This window comes from Peromyscus californicus, unplaced genomic scaffold (genome assembly GCF_007827085.1).
Source record: "Peromyscus californicus insignis strain IS unplaced genomic scaffold, ASM782708v3 Scaffold_3__1_contigs__length_106647218, whole genome shotgun sequence".
Taxonomy (NCBI): Eukaryota; Metazoa; Chordata; class Mammalia; order Rodentia; family Cricetidae; genus Peromyscus; species Peromyscus californicus.
The window spans coordinates 82,742,444-82,761,991 of NW_026294551.1; positions in this window are offsets into that span (position 1 = coordinate 82,742,444).

Consider the following 19,548-nt stretch of genomic DNA (forward strand, 5'->3'; position numbering starts at 1 on the left):
TGTACACATATCATAATTTTATATACTCATACATTTTATAAACATATACATTCATAAACTTAATTTGAAGCTTCATCAATCAGAGTGTCTTTTAAGTTGCTGATAAAGCATTCAAGAATATCAAGCCTACAGATTGTATTTCTGAAGTATTTCAGAGAAAGAGAGTGGTTTTAGAAGGGGCTTATTCAACTGCATCATGCTTTTTCTAATAATAATTGATACCTATGCTACCCAAGTCCCATGGAAAGGACTAGTTCCTTCCACTGAACCCTATTTTTTTCCTTGGAAATCTGTAAGAGAATGTTTATTCCTGCCAAAACATTTATTGCTCTGTCAAAACGACTTAGTCAGAAAATAGGAAAATAAAATAGTCAAAGCATTGAATCTATGGAGTCTAGCCTTCTCCCCAAATATCGATTATTGGGAGAAAGGGCTGAATCAAATATTTTGGATGAGAAGATTTTAACAAGCCATGTCCATGCTTTCCAAAGGGCAGATGCTGTTTTCAGGGCCAGTGAGCATCCTGCAGTTGTGTGTCTCCAAATTCTGGGTCTGCTGATTTAGTGCCATCCTCTCAGCCATCTCAGTGAGTTATGGAGCCCCGGGGAGCTGTCTCAATCCTGAATGTGTTATTAAACCAGATGGCCATGCACACACAGTACTTGGAGTAAGTACTTATTACTTAGTAATGCAAATGTCATTCTAGTAATATGCTTCCGCAAAACCATTCTTTGAATACATTTTAAATAACAAATGTATTTACATGCATATGATTTTCCTTTGAAAGAAAGCTGTGGGAAGAATTTGGAGGAAGAAAAGAGATAGAAGTTCATGACTCAGACAGCACATGAGCTCAAAACAAGCAACAACAACCAAATAAATCTGATATTTAAAGAAAGTGGATTATTAATGAGGTTAAACTGTATATTTTTCCCTTTTGATTATAAAGTAGTTTAAGATCTTTTTTCTTCTTTTGTTAAATGAATTTGGACAGTTTTACGCATGTCTAAATGTACTCTGGTTACTCTTTCCTCTACACCCTCTTTTATTCCCTTCCCATCCCTATCAACCCTTCCTCACCCCTTCAAGTCCTTTCCTCAAGCTCATGACTTTTGACTTGGTCTTGTGAACCATTTAGTTTAACCGGGCCATCTATATGATCATTGGATGGAAAGTGTCCATTGGAGCCTGGGCATATAGTCAGTGGTCATACAATTGAAGACAATGATTCCCACCCTTCCTGAATCTATCAGTAGCAAATAGTTCAGCAGTTGGGTTGAGGACCTCTTGAGTCCCTTCTCCACCTCTGGCTGACTGCTGACAGGCTCATTCTTATTTAGATCCAGGGAGGTATCTGCAGCTACTGTGAGCTCATGACTGCCATGGCTGTGTCATGCCCAGAAGATAACTTTTCACAGTTCTTCTGTTCTCCAGCTTTTATATCCTTTGACCCCTCTTCAGGAATGTACCCTAAGCCTTAGAGGGTGTGGTGTTCATGTCTTGTTTAGGGCTGAGCACTCATCCATCTCTTATTTGTAGAACTTTGTAAAGTATGAATCAGTTTCTGCATTCACGAGTGTTATCTAGAAAGAGAGGTTTCTTTGATTAAGACTTGTCTACAAGTATAAGCACAAACATTTAGAAGACAGCTTGACACTAAGTCAATTTAGCAAAACAATACTATTCAGTTTCCCTCTTGGGCCAACGATTTTCATGGCCGTGTTCACTTATTTGTCTGTTTTCATATGAGGCATGGATTCCCCTCCTGTGAAGTGGGTCTCAAATCCAATCACAGATCAGTTAGTTACCCCTATAGCAATACTGCTGCTACTGCACAAGTATGCACATCTTGCCTGGCAGGTGGATCTCATAGGTCATAGAATTCACACTGATGCCCTTTGTCTTCCAGCAGCCTATATAGCAATATCCAAGACTAGGAAAGCTAGTCAGAGGGTGGTACTGTTCAGCTCAGTTCCTGCTTGATTTCTTTGCATCTTGTCTATATCTTTTGTGGTGTCTTCAGCAAAGGAGTCATAATCTGGTACTAGTGGGCAACCAAGAGGAATTTCAAGGGCCTTAATTACCATATCAATAAAATTTCAGATATCTTATAAGTATAACGTGAGGCTTACAGAGAATCAATGTCTTTTATAGAAGCAAACTAGTATTTTTAGAGACTGGATTATTTTCCAAAAGTTGAACACCAAAATTATAATAATATTAATGTGTATATAGTCATGAATCTTGTTAGCACTGATTATCTGGTAGTAGAGAATAAAAATTAGAAAAAAGAAAAAAATGAAAGCAGAAGAAAAAAAATTCACAATAGAAAAATTTCATGCTAAGATCTTAAATATAAAAAAGTATAATTGATTCATAAAATTTAATGCAAATAAAATATGAGCTATAGATGTTTACATTGGAATGGGAGGAAAAGTAATTGGCCAAAACATTTATTTGATTGTGGAGTTTTACTTAGGTGAGATTTAGCCCTGAATATTTGCTTTATTTTTAAAATGCTTTTGCAATAACACCTCAAAAAGCTGACATGACAATGATCTGCCTGCAGTCACTTTGGCAAACGAAATATAACTAATTCCCTTTGTTATCTGGCAAGTTATATCAGCAGTGATCCCACGGAGCAAAATACCTCTAAAACTGCCTCCTCGCTGTTCGGCTCTCACCCTTGTCACTCTGCCATCTAGGTACCTGAAGGCAGCACAGGGATCCCTTTAAAGCATGTCACAACATGTCATTCTTTTGTTCCAAACACTCTCATGTCTTCCCACCTCAGAGCAACATCCTGAGTTCTGTCTAACCTCTGTGTAGTGTGATGCCTGCTTCCACACCTGCCCGCCTCATTTTCTCTCCTGACTCAGTCTATTGCCACATGAGGCTCTTTGCTCTTCCTTTCACGCATGTAGAGCATCACTGCCTCGGTTTCTGCATGGACTATTCCCTGTCCTGGGATCACCCTACCTGTCTAGGAGCTTAGTGACACCTTGCTCACGTCACTGAGGTCTTGCTCACAACATGCCTTCATATGTGGCTTGATTGACATCATTGTTCTCCCCCCGCCCATTATTTTTTTGTCATAGCCTGTCCACTGAGTTAGGAAAAAATGCATCACACTTTCACTCCTTATCATTTTTCCTCCACTAGGCTGCAAGCTCCCTTAAAGCAGAGCATTGGTACTTTTGGTGATCCTTAGCCACACACAAGGTATAAATGTATTTTCCCACACTAGATCTCCTGCATCCATAGGGGTAGACTTTGTTGCAGATAGACTTTTTCATTCAGCTTATTGTTCTTGAGAGTGTTTTTTCCAACTGTGCCCATACTGTTCCTCCATCCTCCTTCCTTAATTCCTATCCCATCCACTCTTCCTTCCATTCCATTTTTTCATTCCATCCTTTGTTGGTTTACTCATTACCAGTATCAAACATGACAAGAAGCAACTTAAGGGTGGAAAAAGTTATTTCAGCTCACAGTCCATCATGGTGAGAAGGCATGGTAAGAGGGATGTGAGGCGAAAACTAATATTGTTATTTCAATTAGAAGCAAGAGAGATGCTATTTCTGCTTATGTTCCTTTTTTCTCTCAATTAAGTACAGACCCTCGGCCAAAGAAATGGTGATGCTCACATCTAGGGTGCATTAGGGTACATACATCAATTAACCTAATCTAGAAACCTCCTCACAGATATGTCCAAAGGTTTGCTTCTATAGAGATTCCCAAGAACATCCATTTGACAATAAAAACTAACTATCAAAACTCTACTCTTTGGAAACTTGACACCCATATCATTTTAGATCATAATATTCCGCTCAGGTCGCCAGAGATTTACTTTTATCATCTAATGAAAAACATCTTTAATTGATCTCTAAAGTTCCCTGTAACAGTCCTAACTACACTGTTCAGAAGTCTGACATTGCCTCTGAGACTCAATGCTATCTCTTTATGGTGGCCCTATAATATAAAAAAATAAAAAATAAAAGCAACAACAACAACAAAATGAAACCCAAGTTCTACACTTTAATCTACCATAGAATGGTAGTTTAAACATTCCCATTTTCCAAAAGAAGACTGAAAGCATGGCAAGGAATGATCCTACCAAGCACAACAAAAACTCAGCTCAGCAAAAACTGACTCCTGTCCTTCCATCCGTATCTGGAGCTCAGGCTGGAACCATCTGCATTTCAAAAAGCTTAGCTAGCTCCACCCCTTCAGCTCCTCTATTTTGAGACTTAGGGAGCCTCTTTTGTTACCAGCCACACTCCACGCCCACAGTTTTCCAAGACCAAAGTCCTATGGTCCTGGTACCTCCAGCATCCTGGTGTCTCCACTCTAACTTAGGTTTCATCCTTACACAGTGGCTTCGAAAGGCCATCTGTCAGGAAATACAGTACTACCACAGCTCTTGAGAATTATGGTCCAAGACTACACAATCCCTTCAACACTTCACCAAACTAGTACAACATGGACGATGCTTTCCAGTTTTGCTCCCAAATCACTATTGAGTCTTCCCTGATTAGACCACAGTTTTATTGTCTTTTATGTACTGAGTGGTTGATTTTAAGAAAGAATCCTTTTTAGTGGCAACATCTGATTAAGCTCTCTCCTTTCAAACAAATTCATTTCTTTTTTTTTTTTTTTCAAAATATGAGGCCTGCAGTAGGTTGGTTGGGACTTACCATCAGGATCCCTTTCCCATTTTCTCAGCACAGGGTTCCAGGTTTCTCTTTAATGGCACTAATTTCTTTATAGTTACAGCTACTCTCTAATTTCCCTTATCAATCATATTGAAGTTGCTCTTCTCACAATCTCATTATTATCAAACTGAAAATATTTTTATGCTCTATGTTTTGTTTTCTTTCACTGTAAATCTGGTTGAAATCAGCAAGCAAGAGCCATGCCACACCACAGCATGAATACTATCTTGTCTTGAAAGTTTCTCTGCCAAACAAATTAGCCCTCTAGTTTTGAGTATATACTGAGACAAATTCTCATGTAAGGGCAAAAGACAGCCAGATTCATTGATACAATATGAGCAGATCTAACCCATTTTCCAACAGTCTTTGTTTACTCTGAATCACCATGAATTGGGCACCCAATTTCTATGTATTTCTTGGCATTCTGATCTTCCAAAACCCAATGAACTAGCTCATTAAACTCTATTTCCAGATTCTAGGATTTTTAAATAAAAGTCCCATATTCTTCCACATTGCTCTGCAAGCCATTACCAAAGGCCTAAGAACTACATGGTCAAGTTCATTACAGCGTGAGACATACTTCTTGGTAATTTTTCTTACCAGTTACTTTTCTTTTCTTTTTTTTTTTGTTTTTTTGAGACAGGGTTTCTCTGTGTAGCTTTGTGCTTTTCCTAGAACTCACTCTGTAGTCCAGGCTGGCCTCGAACTCACAGAGATCTGCCTGCCTCTGCCTCCCAAGTGCTTGGTTTAAAGGCGTGCGCCACCACCGCCTGGCACCAGTTACTTTTCTTATTGATGTAATCAAGGCTTACAAAAGCAAGTTAAAAGAAGAAAGATTTATTTTGTCTCACGCTTCAAGAGTACAGTGGAGAAGGCATGCTGGTAGGAGCTTGAAATGTCTTGTTACCCTACATCCACAGTCTGGAAGCAGAAAGATGAATACTATTGTCCAGCTCCCTTCCTCCTTCTAATTAACTCCAGTGAGTGGAATGACATTTCCCACATTTGGGAGGATTGTTCTAACACCAGTGAACCTGATCTAGAAACTCCCTCAGAAACACGTCCAGAGGTTTGGTTCTATGGTGATTATCAATTCAGACAATTTGATAATCAATGCTCATAATCAGACTTCCCTTTTCTTGCCTCTGTTTCAGTTATACTGCTTATCAATTTGCTCTTATTTAGCTAGTCACTCATGTTTACACCTAGAATGAGACAATTTGCCATTTCTTAAAATACATATTTTCTATCCATCTATAGCTACATCTATATCTATATCCATATCTATATTCTATACCCATATCTATATCTATATCCATATCTACCAGTATTCTATCTATCTATCTATCTATCTGTCTATCTATCTATTTATCTATCCATCTATCTATCTATCTATGATATATATATATAGTATAATCAAAACAAATAATCACATATATAAATGTGTATGTGTTTGTGTGTGTATGTGTGTGTGTGTGTGTGTGTTGATGTAACAAAATCTCACTGTTCTCATTTAGCCCTTAGCTGAGGATTCCATTCCATTACATATTTGTAGGCTTTTAAGGTAGTGGTTCTTAATCTTACTAATGCTACAACCCTTTATTATAGTTCTTTATATTGTAGTAACTCCCAACCATAAAATTATGTCATTGCTAGTTCACAACTGTAGTTTTGTTATAAATCATAATGTGAATATCTGTATTTTCTAGTGATCTTAGGGAACCTTTATGAAAGAGTAGTTCAATTCCAAAGGGTCATGACCCACAGGTTGAGAATCACTGCTTAGAAAGACTATCTACTTCCAACTTATTTTTTTTTTTCATACTTGGAGTTTATCTTAAGATTACTTGGGGGTCGGGGAGGCAGGAGAGATGGCTCAGCATTTAAGTGTGCTTGCTATTCTACCAGAGGTTGAATTTGGTTCCCTGCATCTATCTGTGTTATGTGGCTCACAACCCCCTGTAACTCCAGATCTAGGGGATTTGACATCCTTTTCTTGCCTCCGTTAGCAGCTATATGCATTTAGCATACATATATACACACAGACATGCTTACATACACACACATTTAGAACAAAATTACTTGGGGCATCTTGCTCCTAAAGTGTGACCTTGCTGCCTGTGACTGCCTCTCATGCCTCTTTATACTAAATACATTTACAATTTCACTTATGTACAAACTATTGTTTTTTTACTAGAGACGGATGATGACATTGTAAAAGCATATATTCATTTCCTTGTTACCTCCACATAACAAGTCTAGGGACATTATCTAAGTGACAGAGGAAAATAAGGAATTTGGGAAAAATTGACAAAAAAAATATGTCATCGGGTTGGGGTTGTGGCTCAGTGGTATAGAATATGTTTAGTGTGGCTTCAGTACCAAGCACTACCAAACAAAAAAACAAACAAACAAACAAACAACAACAAAACAGACCAAACAAGAAGAAAAACTGTTGTAGAAAAGACAAAAGGCAATGATGTACTGAAGTACACTAGTAATTCTCTCTTTTAATACCTCATAGCTTTTGCCTAGACAAAATTGATACATTGGTGGTTGGTAAGGTTTTGTTTGCAATTTTTATGCAGACACTGCTTTCTTCAGGACTTAAAAAGTCCTTTATTTACTTGGTTATTTTTAATTATGTGTGTGTGTGTGTGTGTGTGTGTGTGTGTGTGTGTGTGTATACAAGAATTTCTGTACCATAGGAGGCAAGAAGATGCTGGATTTTCTTGAACTGGAGTTACCTGTTACTGACATTTGTAAGCCTCCCAGTGGGAGTGCTGGGACTCAAACTCAAGTCCTCTGTAAGAGCAGAAGGTGCTCTTAACTGCTGAGCTATCTCAGTAGCCCCTGTGTTCTGTTTTGTGATCCAAGATACCCCAGGCTGGCCTCAACCTCTCCAGCCTCTTACCCCAGTGCTGGGATTATAGACATATACTACCCAACCTAGCATCTTTGGGACTTTTAAAAGTTTTCTCACCTTAATTTCCTACTAGGATGTTTCCTTCATACAAATTAACTCTACTCTTGAGTAATGTTGTGTTCATTGAAGTTAACAGACTCCTATTTTTGGAATCCAAATTTGACTTCCTTTTCTGGTAGATTTGAATTCCAGATTACCAAATAGGAGTATCGAACAGTTTTTTGTATGTCAACATAGTAAGAAATCTTTTTTTTTTTTAAAGTCTGATGTTAAAAAAGGAACAAACAAATATAAAACCTATAAAAGTACACAAAAATGGCTGTCTAAACATTAGCTGAACAAGGAAAATGACAATAGACATGGAAAAGTAGCTAAAGGAGAGCCCACAAGGCCTCAACCCTACTCAAAGCACTACAGGCAGCTAAGGAATGCTGAGAGTGGGAGAATAGTCTTCCCCAGGGAAGAGCACAGCAACTATTTATCCAATACCAAACGGTCAGCCCTGAAAACATATACACCAGTAACATTATACAGACCGAGCAGGCTCTATTTAGGAAAGATATTTATAAACATATACATAGGTGCATGTAACTGCTGTAATGAAAAACGAAGACATGTATTTGAAAAAAAGCAAGGTATGGGCTATATGAGATGGTTTGGAGGGAGGGAATAATGTGATTATATTATAATCTCAAAAATTAGAAGAAGCAAATAGAAATTATGATACTTTATTAAAGATTCCCAGTAAATTGAGTGAAACTTCCTTAGAAATGAAACAGTCATTAATTCTGACATTTGAAAGTAAAATGAAATATGATCATGTCATATTTTTAAGAAAGTGAATGTATATGCTTTCTTTCTGTCTGCTTTTCAGTAGGATAATTTTTTATCTGAAGAATTGTAGATTTTTACATATCTTTGCAAAATAGTGTTTCCCTCTCTCAGAGATCTCTCTGAAATCTTATAGTCTTTTCTTTCCAACAAGTGATTCTTATGTACATGTACCTTTCTGAAATCCATGATCTCTATTGAACCAACATGAAGGACTGTCATTTCTTCCCTGTTTCTCCATGAGTTCAAGTCAGTCTTGGCATAGACTGTGGGGCTATTTATCCCATAGCCCTTTGACATGACAGTGAACTATTTGTAAGTTCCTCTGCTTACACTGAATTCCTGAATTACTGAATCTGTCATCCCAGAAAAGCGGCTAAATATAGAGGTAGGGATGATAACTGATCAAAGTGGCTGAACATGTCGTGTTCAAATCATTTCTCGATTATAATATATTTAAATGCAATCCTATATCAGCCAACGTAATGAAAAATCATGGCGCAGTAATTTGTGTTCACTAATTTAGAACCATACATTTAGGCAAATTCACTTACAGTAACTGTTCGACTTCAAATCATCTTCCACAAAAGGACGTTCAGCCAAATAAAAATGTTCAGAGGGGTTACTCCACAGAGGCCCAGAGTATTGGTTCATTACTTATACAAACAGAATTTACATAGATGGGAAAATGATTACTACTCAATGGAACTCTTTTATTTCATTAGTTTAAGGTACTATTAAACATAATTTCATAAGTAGTGATTTGCCTGACACTTTTATTGAAATAGTTGATTCATTACTTATTTTGAGCACTGATTTTTGTGTCATTTTAGAGATGAGTACAATTTTTGAAATAGGACGTATTGAAGCAATTTTAAAGCATGCTTCATAATTATATAATCATTTTAACCTACTTTATTTTCATATTTTTCTTGAGCATTAAAAATATTAGGCTGCTCTGGAGGTGAAGTACAACGAAAATTCTCTTAAAAATTAAAATCTGAAATGTAAATTGTTCATGAATTTGAGCTTTTACAAACTTCCCAATTACAGTGATTTTCAAAAAAAATAAGTAACGTTTAATACACAACAGTTGTGTAAAGTCAGTTTAATATCAGTATTTAATTGAAAAAATACTGATTTTTGCTGAAATGAAGGATATCTAATTTGTATAAAACTACAAAATCTTTAGTATATTTATGCAATTACTTAATTTTCCATGTACAAATAATATTAAATAAGTAACAAACCTTTACCTAGAGAATGTTTTTGCATTCTTTTGAAGTTTGTATGTGTATACACTGCGTATACTATGGAAAAATAGCATGTAGTAGTTTTACTATTACAAAAGATAGAAAGAAATAGAAGATTTCTAAGTAAACAATTCAACTAATAGTCTTTGAGGGATGAATAACTGACAAAAAGAGACTTTCTATAATCAATAATTTTGTTTTTCCAACTCTAAGGATGAATAGCGTGTTCCAAAGGAGCTTGTTAGAAATACTGAAATTTCTACATCTAAGTTTATTTCCACAAATAAAAATGTTCCTAATCAAAACAGAAATAGAACAAATTATGAATAGATGCATGGTGGGGAGGTTCTGATTAGATAAAGAAGAATCAAACTGTGTATGTGGGCATTAACATTGGAAGATATGCTTTGAGATAAACGTTAAATTGATACACGATTCTCAAATTGCCAGCTTCCTACCCTGGGCTCCATGCAAATAAAGAACCTCAGATTTCAGGCTGCACCTGGGGCTGTTTTGGTGTCTGAGTGCTGTGCTGCCACTGGGACCATGCCGATCTGGGTGGCCTGCAATGCCACCTGGGACCACGACGACATCCAGACCTGGGCTGCTGCCGAGGACCATGTCTGGGTCCGTGGTCTTACCATGGCTGTGGTCTGTGTTGAAGTCCGAGGCCCGTGTTGCCACTAGGGCCCATGCGGAGGCCCGGGCTCTAGGCCACAACTTTGGCCCTGTTGGAGTCTGGGGGCCATGCTGAAGGCAGGGACCATACAGATCTGGGTGTCCAGTGCTGCCACCTGGGGCCAAGATGTCATCCTGGATGAGTCTGCTGTCAATGGCCATGTCTGAGTTCGTGGGCCTATAGTGTCCAGGGTCTGGGTTAACATCCATGGTTTCTTTGCCACCAAGGGCCTTGTGATGCCCAGGGTCAGGTTAGCCACCTCAGTCCATGTTGGTATCTGAGGGTCATGATGCAGCCGGAGCCATGCAGATCTGAGTGGCCTGCGCTGCCACCCAATGCCATGGTGACATCCGGGCCAGAGTTGCAGCTGAAGGCCATTTCTGGGTCCGTGACCCTACCACAGCCAGGGTCTGCATTGATGTCTGAGGCTCCAGTTACCATCAAAGTCCATGCTCAAGCCAGAGGTCTGGGGCCATGCTAGTGTCCAAGGGTCACGTTGCTGCTGGGGCCATGCAGATCTGAGTGGCCTGCACTGCCATATGGGGCAATGGTAGCACGTAGACCCGGCTGCTGCGGAGGACCGTGTCTGGGGTCCGTGGTCTTACCGCGGCTGGGGTCTGTGTTGAAGTCCGAGGCCAGTGTTGCCACCAAAGTTCACATGGAACTCCGGGGTTGGGGCTGCATCTTGTGGCCTTGTTGATGTCCAGAAGCCACGGTTCTGCTAGAGTCATCCTGATCTGAGTGGCCAGGGCTTCCATTTGGAGCCAGGATGTTGTTAGGGCCACGATGCTGCTGAAGGCCATGTGGGGTCTGTGTTGACGTCTGTGGCCTGTGTCACCTCAAAGTGGTATAGGAACAATGTGTGGTGAAGTCAGAGGGCCATGAGACGGCCCCACTCTTCCATGGCTCTGGGAAAGCTGGCCCTGCCACTCCCTGGACACTGCAGCAAGAGAGCTGACCCCTACCCTCATAGAAGAACTGCCCCTACACTCAGGAGAGATGGCCCCACCCCTCACCACAGTGAGGGAGAATAACCCTAATGGTATGGACATAGGGAGCTGGCTCTGCCCCTTCACCTGACGTTTGTGGCCCCAGTGGCCCAGACTGACCAGCTCAGCTACCACCCAGGCCCATAGTTGGGCCTTGGGATAGCCCACCTTAACATCTCCCCAATCAAGGGCCTGTTGGAGTTCATGAAGGGACTGGTCCTGGAGTGATACTGCCAGGATCTCTGTGTCTAGGGTGGCCGTGGGATATTCCAGAGGAGTTTCGATGAGGATCCATTGACTATGGGGTGCCAGAAACCAGAGGCCTTGAACCGGATAAGTGACTCACTGCATTGAACATTTGCTAGTAAAACCAACTGGACAAAAGGGTATTCTATGTGACCCAGCTCTCTCAGTGCCACCAGGATGAATGAAGTAGTGTTGGAGAGGCAGGAAAGATGGAGAAGCCAAGAGGTTCTTTTGAGTGTTTTGTTTTATTCTTGAGTTTATTTGTTTGTTTGCTTGCTATGTTTTGTTTTGGTTTGATATTTTAAAATTTTCTTTTTTGGGGGGGTGCTGCAGGGGTGAAAGAAGGATATGGGGGAACTAGGAGGTGAGCAGAATTGGGGTACATGATGGTAAATTCCCAAAGAATCAATAAAGAAGTTGTGTTTAAAAAAAAAAAAAAAGAATCTCAGATCTTGGAAGTACTTTGAAAGTTCTTGGGTCTCAGAAAGAAGAGAAAATGTGGAAATGTAAAGTAGGCGCCCCTTAAGACTACTTCCAGGGTCATTGATTTGCTAGAAGGACTGACTGACATGACTCAAAACAAACTGCTAAGCTCACAGTTATAGTTAGTGCAGTCAGAAAGATCCAGATTACCACCGCAAAGTAAAGAGAAAGGCTGTGGAATGTGGGATCTAGAAGGGCACTGGGCAAGCTTGTCATTTCTTTTTATCCCCCAGTAACAGTTTGTGACAAGAGATTCAAAGCACTACTAACTGAAGAAACATACCTGAGTTCTGGGACCCAAGGTTTTTGTTGAAGTTAGTCATGTAAGTCTGATGTTAGCTGTTCAGACTCCTCCTTCCAGGGGTCAAACTGATGTAGAGTGACCCAAAGCCTACAACCTTGAACAAATGGGTGCTGTCCATAAGTCAACACGGTAGAGGTGGATTTGCAGCAGAAATATAGCACTAGTAAGATACATAACTGTTAAAGGAATAATAAGAGTCAAGTGAATATATATGCTCTATAAAAAGAGAGAGAATTGAGTTCCTCAAATAATGATTGAATTGAAAATCTAAATGTGCCTTGCAAATGGAGAAAATGCATTATAGAAATGTATAAAAACATTTCTTTCCTTTTTTAAAAATTCTCTCATATATTACATTGGGACTGAAGTTCCCCCATCCCCCATCCCCCCGAGATTCACCCCGCTCTGCTTCCCCTCAGAAAAGAGCAGGCCTCCCAGGGACATCCACCACAAACAGGTATAAAAAGGTACAATTAGATGAGGCAAGTACCATCACATCAAGGCTGGACAAGGCAAACCAGTAGTAGGAGAAGGGTCACCCAAGTAGGAAAAAGACTCAGAGACAGCCCCTGCCCCCACAGTTAGGAGTCCCACAGGAAAACCAAGCTACTGAATCATAACATGTGTGCAGAGGACCTAGGTCAAACCCCTACAGGCTCCCTGAATTCTGAGAGTACCCATAAGTCCCGGTCAATTGATTCTGTGGCCTGTGTTCTTGTGGTAGGGTCATCTGGGAAGAAGGAATCTTAATAGAAAAATAAATACCTCCATAGGTTTGGCTTGTAGGCATTCCATAGGGCATTTCCGTGATTAGTGATTAATACTGGAGAGCCCAGCCCTTTGTGAGTGATGCCATTCTTGCGCAGGGAGTGTCCTACAGTGCATAACAAAACAAATTGAGTAAGCGGGAAGGAACTAAACAGCAAGCAGCCCTCCTTCCTGGTCTCTGCATCAGTTCCTGACTCCAGGTACCTGACCTATTTAATTTTCTGCCCTGACTTCCCTCAATGGTGAACTGACCTGTGAAACTGCAAGCTGAAGGAGATTCTTTCCTTCCTGAGCTGATTTTTGTCACGGGTTTTATCCTAGTAACTGAAACCCTAACTGAGACAGATGCCAACTCAGCAGGATCAAGAATCTCTCTAAAGAAATGCCTCCAGGCAGACCTGCAAGAGACTACTTAGCCTCTAGATATGCCTATAAGGGATTATCTTGACCAGGTTAATTGATAAAGGATAATGACCCATTTTAGCTATGTAGGAAACCATTTCCAAGGTGGCGACCTTGAAGTATCTAAAATGGACTGAGCTGAGGGCTAGCCTTCATTGTTTTCGGCTCCCTGACCTCAGTTGCAATGTGACCAAATGCTTTAAGCTCTGGCTGCCTGGACTTGCTCACCATGATGGGCTTTATTTTGAACTGTGAGCCGAAGTGAACCCCTCTCTCTATGAATTGATTCGTCAGGGTATTTATCATGGCAACAGAAAAATATCTGAGACATGTGGGTAGAGAGACTACATGATTGTAAATGATTCCTCACTCATGAGCCTGCAAGAAACTGATAAAAGACACTGGGCCAGCAACCAAAATGAGGCAGGCAAATAAGGAAAAAAGGAAAACAGGAAGGGAAATAACTGGGAAGGAGAAGGAAATCAACAGGAAATGGAGGGAAGCAAACGAGAGGGTAATGGGGTGAAAATACATTATATGCATGCATGAAAACGTCATAAAGAAGCCCATTTTTATGTATAATTAATAGCTGTGGATAAAATGAATAAATAAAGATAAATAATACTGGAGAAATGCATTTAACAAACTACAAGAAGACCTGAAGAAGTAACTAACAATCTCATATGCAGAGAGACAATATAATAAAAACATGCAAGTGAGAAGCACAGAAGTAGGAGCCTGTGTTTAATTAGAGTTTAATGAGCATACAAAAGAGTGCATGAGGAAGGGGCAACGATTCATAAGACAATAGCCAATTATTTTCCAGATTTGTTCAATCTCAAGAATCCACAAATTCCAATAGCAGTAAATTCCATGTAGGCAAAATATAAATAATCCGCACTGTGAACTAATTTGCTTCTCTGCCGATTTTAAAGGGTCTTCATCATCTGCCTTTCTCATGCCTCGCTAGCTGCATTTCCTACCAGCAATAATACACACATGTAGTTCTTATTATAAAACCCTGCTTATTATCTCACCTGTGCCAGGGTTAGTCATTGCTGTGAGTTTGTTTCATAATGTGACATGCTTTTCTTCTACTTGTCAAAATTTTACTCATTAAGTTTTTACCTTGTTCCCAAATCCTCCTTTGATTATTCTAGCTCATCTTATTCTGCTTCCCCCCCTCCCCCCGCACTTGGATGATACCTACTATTAGGCAACTCATTCATTCATGATATTAAAAGTCTTCCATGTAATAACTAGGTACTAGGTCTAGAAATGAATAAGACCAATCTTTGTCTTTAGTAATATTACTATTCCACAAAAGTAATTATAACACAGAAATGTATGAAATGAACACATACCAGGATAGAGAAGGAGAAGTCAACAGACATGAGGGTCTGCAGCTTTCCTGGAGAACAGTTACATATACATGTACCTGAACAAGTAGAAAATTCTCAAGCTCAATCACAGGGATAGGTAGAAGACCACAGAAGGGAGATTCGGGAAGTCGGAGGCTTTAGAGTAGATGCAATTCTGAGCCCTGGAGGGGTTAGGAATAGTTGTGGTGTACAACACAAGGCAAGGGAAAGAGAAAGTTCTACAAAATGATGGCTAGGAGGGATACAGATCTAAATGAGCAGCATGGGTCATTTCAATAAATTAGAAATGTATCCCAAATACACAGAAGAGTCTTTGAAGGATCTGATAGGTGGAGGCTGAACACTCACGTATCAGAAAAAAACAACTCCCTTGTTGACAGGAAGAGAGAGTAGCTTAGAGGTCTGTACTTGTCCAGAGGTTAACTCTTTAGACTACAGGTAGCAGTGATAGATACTGCATGGTATCCATGGGAGTAGAAAAGACTAGACAAATTTGCAAGATGCTAGTAAGCATTAATCATGCTTCATTGGTGGTTAATTATCTTTTTTTCCAACTAAATTATGAGCTATATAAAAGGAAAGATCATGTCATTATTTCCTTTACCAACAAATGTTTCATTCATATTCAGGTAGCATGAGGAGCTCCTGCAGTTAGATAGGACACAAACACTGAGCCAGGTGTAGTTCTTTTTTTTTTCCCCTTTTTTTAAAATAAGAGATTTTCTATTCATTGTACATACCAACCACAGATTTCCCTGTCCTCCCTCCTCCTACCCCCAGCCTTCTCCCGAACCCACCCCCATTCCCACCTCCTCCAAGGCAAGGTCTCCCATGGGGAGTCAGCAGAACCTGGTACATTCAGTTGAGGTAGGTCCAAGCCCCTCCTCCCTGTACCAAGGCTGTGCAAAGTGTCTCACCATAGGCACTAGGCTCCAAAAAGCCAGATCATACACCAAGAACAGGTCCCAGTCCCACTGCCTGGGGCCCCCTAAACAGTTCAAGCTAAACAACTGTCTTGCTTATGCAGAGGACCTAGTCCAGTACCATGGGGCCTCCTTAGCTATTGGTCCACAGTTCATGTGTTTTCTCTACATTGGCTAGTTGTCTCTGTACTTTTTCCAATCATGGTCTCGATATCTCTTGTTCATAGAATCCCTCCTCTCTCTCATCGATTGGACTCCTGGAGCTCCGCCTGGGAACCAGCTGTGGATCTCTGCATCTGCTTCCATCAGTTACAGGAGGAGGGTTCTATGATGACAGTTAAGGTATTCAGCCATCCGATCACCAGAGTAGGTCAGCTCAGGCACCTTCTGGACCACTGGCAGTAGTCTATGGTGGAATCATCTTTGTGGATTCCTGGGAACCTCCCTAGCACTCTGCTTCTCTCTATTCCCATAGTGCCTTCATTTATCATGGTATCTCTTTCCTTGTTTTCCTACTCTGTTTCCATTCTAGCTTGAACCTTCTGCTCCCCTAAACTCTCATTCCCACAACCCTTGTACTCCATTACCTCCCCCACCCCCAGTTTCCTCATGTAGATCTCATCCATTCTTCCATCACTGGGCGATCCATGCATCCTTCCTAGGGTCCTCCTTACTATCTATCCTCACTGGAGCTGTGGGTTGCAGTCTGGTTATCCTTTGCTTTACATCTAGTATCCACTTATGAGTGAGTACATACCATGTTTGTCCTTCTGAGTCTGGGTTGCCTCACTCGGGATGATATTTTCTAGTTCTATCCATTTGCTTGCAAACCTCATGATGTCATTGTTTTTCTCTGCTGAGTAGTACTCCATTGTGTATATGTACCACATTTTATTTATCTATTCTTCAGTTGAGGGGCATCCAGGTTGTTTCCAGGTTCTGACTATTACAAATAATGCTGCTGTGAACATAGTGAAGCAAGTGTCCTTGTGGTATGATTGAGCATTCCTTGGGTATATGCCCAAGAATATTATAGCTGGTTCTTGAGGAAGATTGATCCCCAATTTTCTGAGAAACAGCCATACTGATTTCCAAAGTGGCTGTACAAGTTTGCATTCCCACCAATAGTGTAGGAGTGTTCCCCTTACTCCACATCCTCTCCAACATAAGCTGTCTTCAGTGTTTTTGATCTTAGCTATTCTGACAGGTGTAAGATGGTATCTCAGAGTCCTTTTGATTTGCGTTTCCCTGATGACTAAGGATGTTGAGCAATTCCTTAAATGTCTTTTGGCCATTTGAGATTCTTCTGTTGAGAATTCTCTGTTTAGCTCCGTAGTCCATTTTTTAATTGGACTGTTAGGTATTTTGATGTCTAGTTTCTTGAGTTCTTTATATATTCTAGAGATCAGCCCTCTGTAAGATATGGAGTTGGTAAAGATCTTTTCCCATTCTGTAGGCTGTCATTTTGTCTTATTGTCCGTGTCCTTTGCCCTACGAAAGCTTCTCAGTTCCAAGAGGTCCCATTTATTGTTTCTCTCAATGTCTGTCCTATTGGTGTTATATTTAGGAAGTGATCTCCAGTGCCAATGTGTTCAAGACTACTTCCTACTTCCTCTTCTATCAGGATCAGAGTAACTGGATTTATGTTGAGGTCTTTGATCCACTTGGACTTAAGTTTTGTGCACAGTGATAGATATGGATCTATTTGCAATCTTCTACACAGTAACATCCAGTTATGCCAGCACCATTTGTTGAAGATGCTTTCTTTTTTTCCATTGTACACTTTTGGCTTCTTTGTCAAAAATTAGGTGTTCATACATGTGCAGATTAATGTCAGGGTCTTCAATTCAATTTCATTGGTCCACCTGTCAGTTTTTATGCCAGTACCAAGCTGTTTTTATTACTGTAGCTCTATAGTAGAACTTGAGGTCAGGGATTGTGATGCCTCCACAGGTGTAGTTCTTACACTCACTGTACTTTCATATCTAAGAATCACGATATTTCTGATTGGGACTAAAATAGAAGCATAAGACCAAGGCATCCTGTGGAAAAGACATGGATTATAGGCTGGGCAAGGACAGCTCCCTGGAGGAAATTCTTACCTGCATCTGGCTCTTTTCTTCCCTTCCTTCCTCCCTCCCTCCCTTCTTTCCTTCCTTCCTTCCTTCCTTCCTTCTTTCTCTTTATATATTTGTTTTATTTGATAATTACGTACATTGTATTTTGAGCATATTCATCCCCAACCCCCCCAACTCTCTCCAGCTCTATTTCCCACCTTCTTCCTGTTTTGATTTTTTATATAACCCATTGGGTCTGATTGTGTTGCCCATACACTCATGAGTGTGGAGCCATACACTGGAGCAAGGTTGACCTGCCAGGGGACATAGCATTAAATAAAACTGACTTTCCCTTCCCCAGAAGCGATCAACTGTCCATAGCTCTTCAGTTAGGGATAGAAGAGGTTTGTGAGGTCCTCTGCCTAATGCTAAAATGGGTACTGGGTTGATCTTGTGTGGGTCTTTTATAGGCCAGAGGTACTGTAAGTTCATGATTGCAATGGTACTGTCATGTTGCAAAAATAATATTCTATTCCAGTCCTCTCTAACCTCCTGAATTTTACAGTATGTCATCCAGTCTTCTATGATGATTCTTGAGAGTCAAGGGGAGACACACACACACACACACACACACACACACACACACACACATATCTGGAGGCCATTTTTCTCCCATGGGATGTTTTGTGAGCAATGTACATAACCACTTAACACAAGTTGGTATACCTCTTTTCAAAATAAATAATGGGAGTATCAGAGAGTATTTATGTTACTTCATTATGTTCAAAGGAAAAAAAATATAATATATAAACCTGGGAACCCTTTAAAGGAAGACCCAACAGACAGTTAGTTAAGTTGGCTGTTAGAGATAAAAATACATCTCCTTATCAAAATAATTTCTCATATTTTGTAAAGTGGCAAACATAGTCCCTTGTGAGGCATAACATATAAACTGAATTTTTTAGTCTTTAATTGGATATTTTTTCACAATAAAGTTAAACACAATCCATACTATATTTTATGTCAAATTTTATGAGAATTGTAAGAAAAGTTAATGTAGAGTTGGGCTTGGTTGCTTTTAATCCAAGTACCCAGGAGGCAGAGGCAGGTGGATCTCTATGAGTTTGAGGCCAGTCTGGTCTACATAGAGAGTTTCAGTTCACATTATTATAATTCAAGTATGAAAATTTCATACACCAGGATGCATTTTATTTAGTATTATATATGTTTAGTGTTAAGATTTTTTTCTGGAATAAAATACTTATAATTTTGGGATGATACTGTGGAACAATCCTTTTCTACAATATGAATATGTATTACTCTCATTGGTTAATAAAAAGCTGACATGATGGTAACTGGGCAGGAAGTTAGGTGGGAAAGCCAGACTGAGAATGATGGGAAGAAAGAGGGCAGAGTCAGGGAGAGATTCCAGCCAGCTGCTCAGGAAACAAGACATACTAGAGGACAGGTAAAGCCATTAGCCATGTGGCAATGTATAGATTAATAGAAATGGGTTAATTTAAATATAAGAGCTAGTAAAAAGCCTGAGCTATTGGCCAAGCATTTATAAATAATATTAAACCTCTGTGTTGT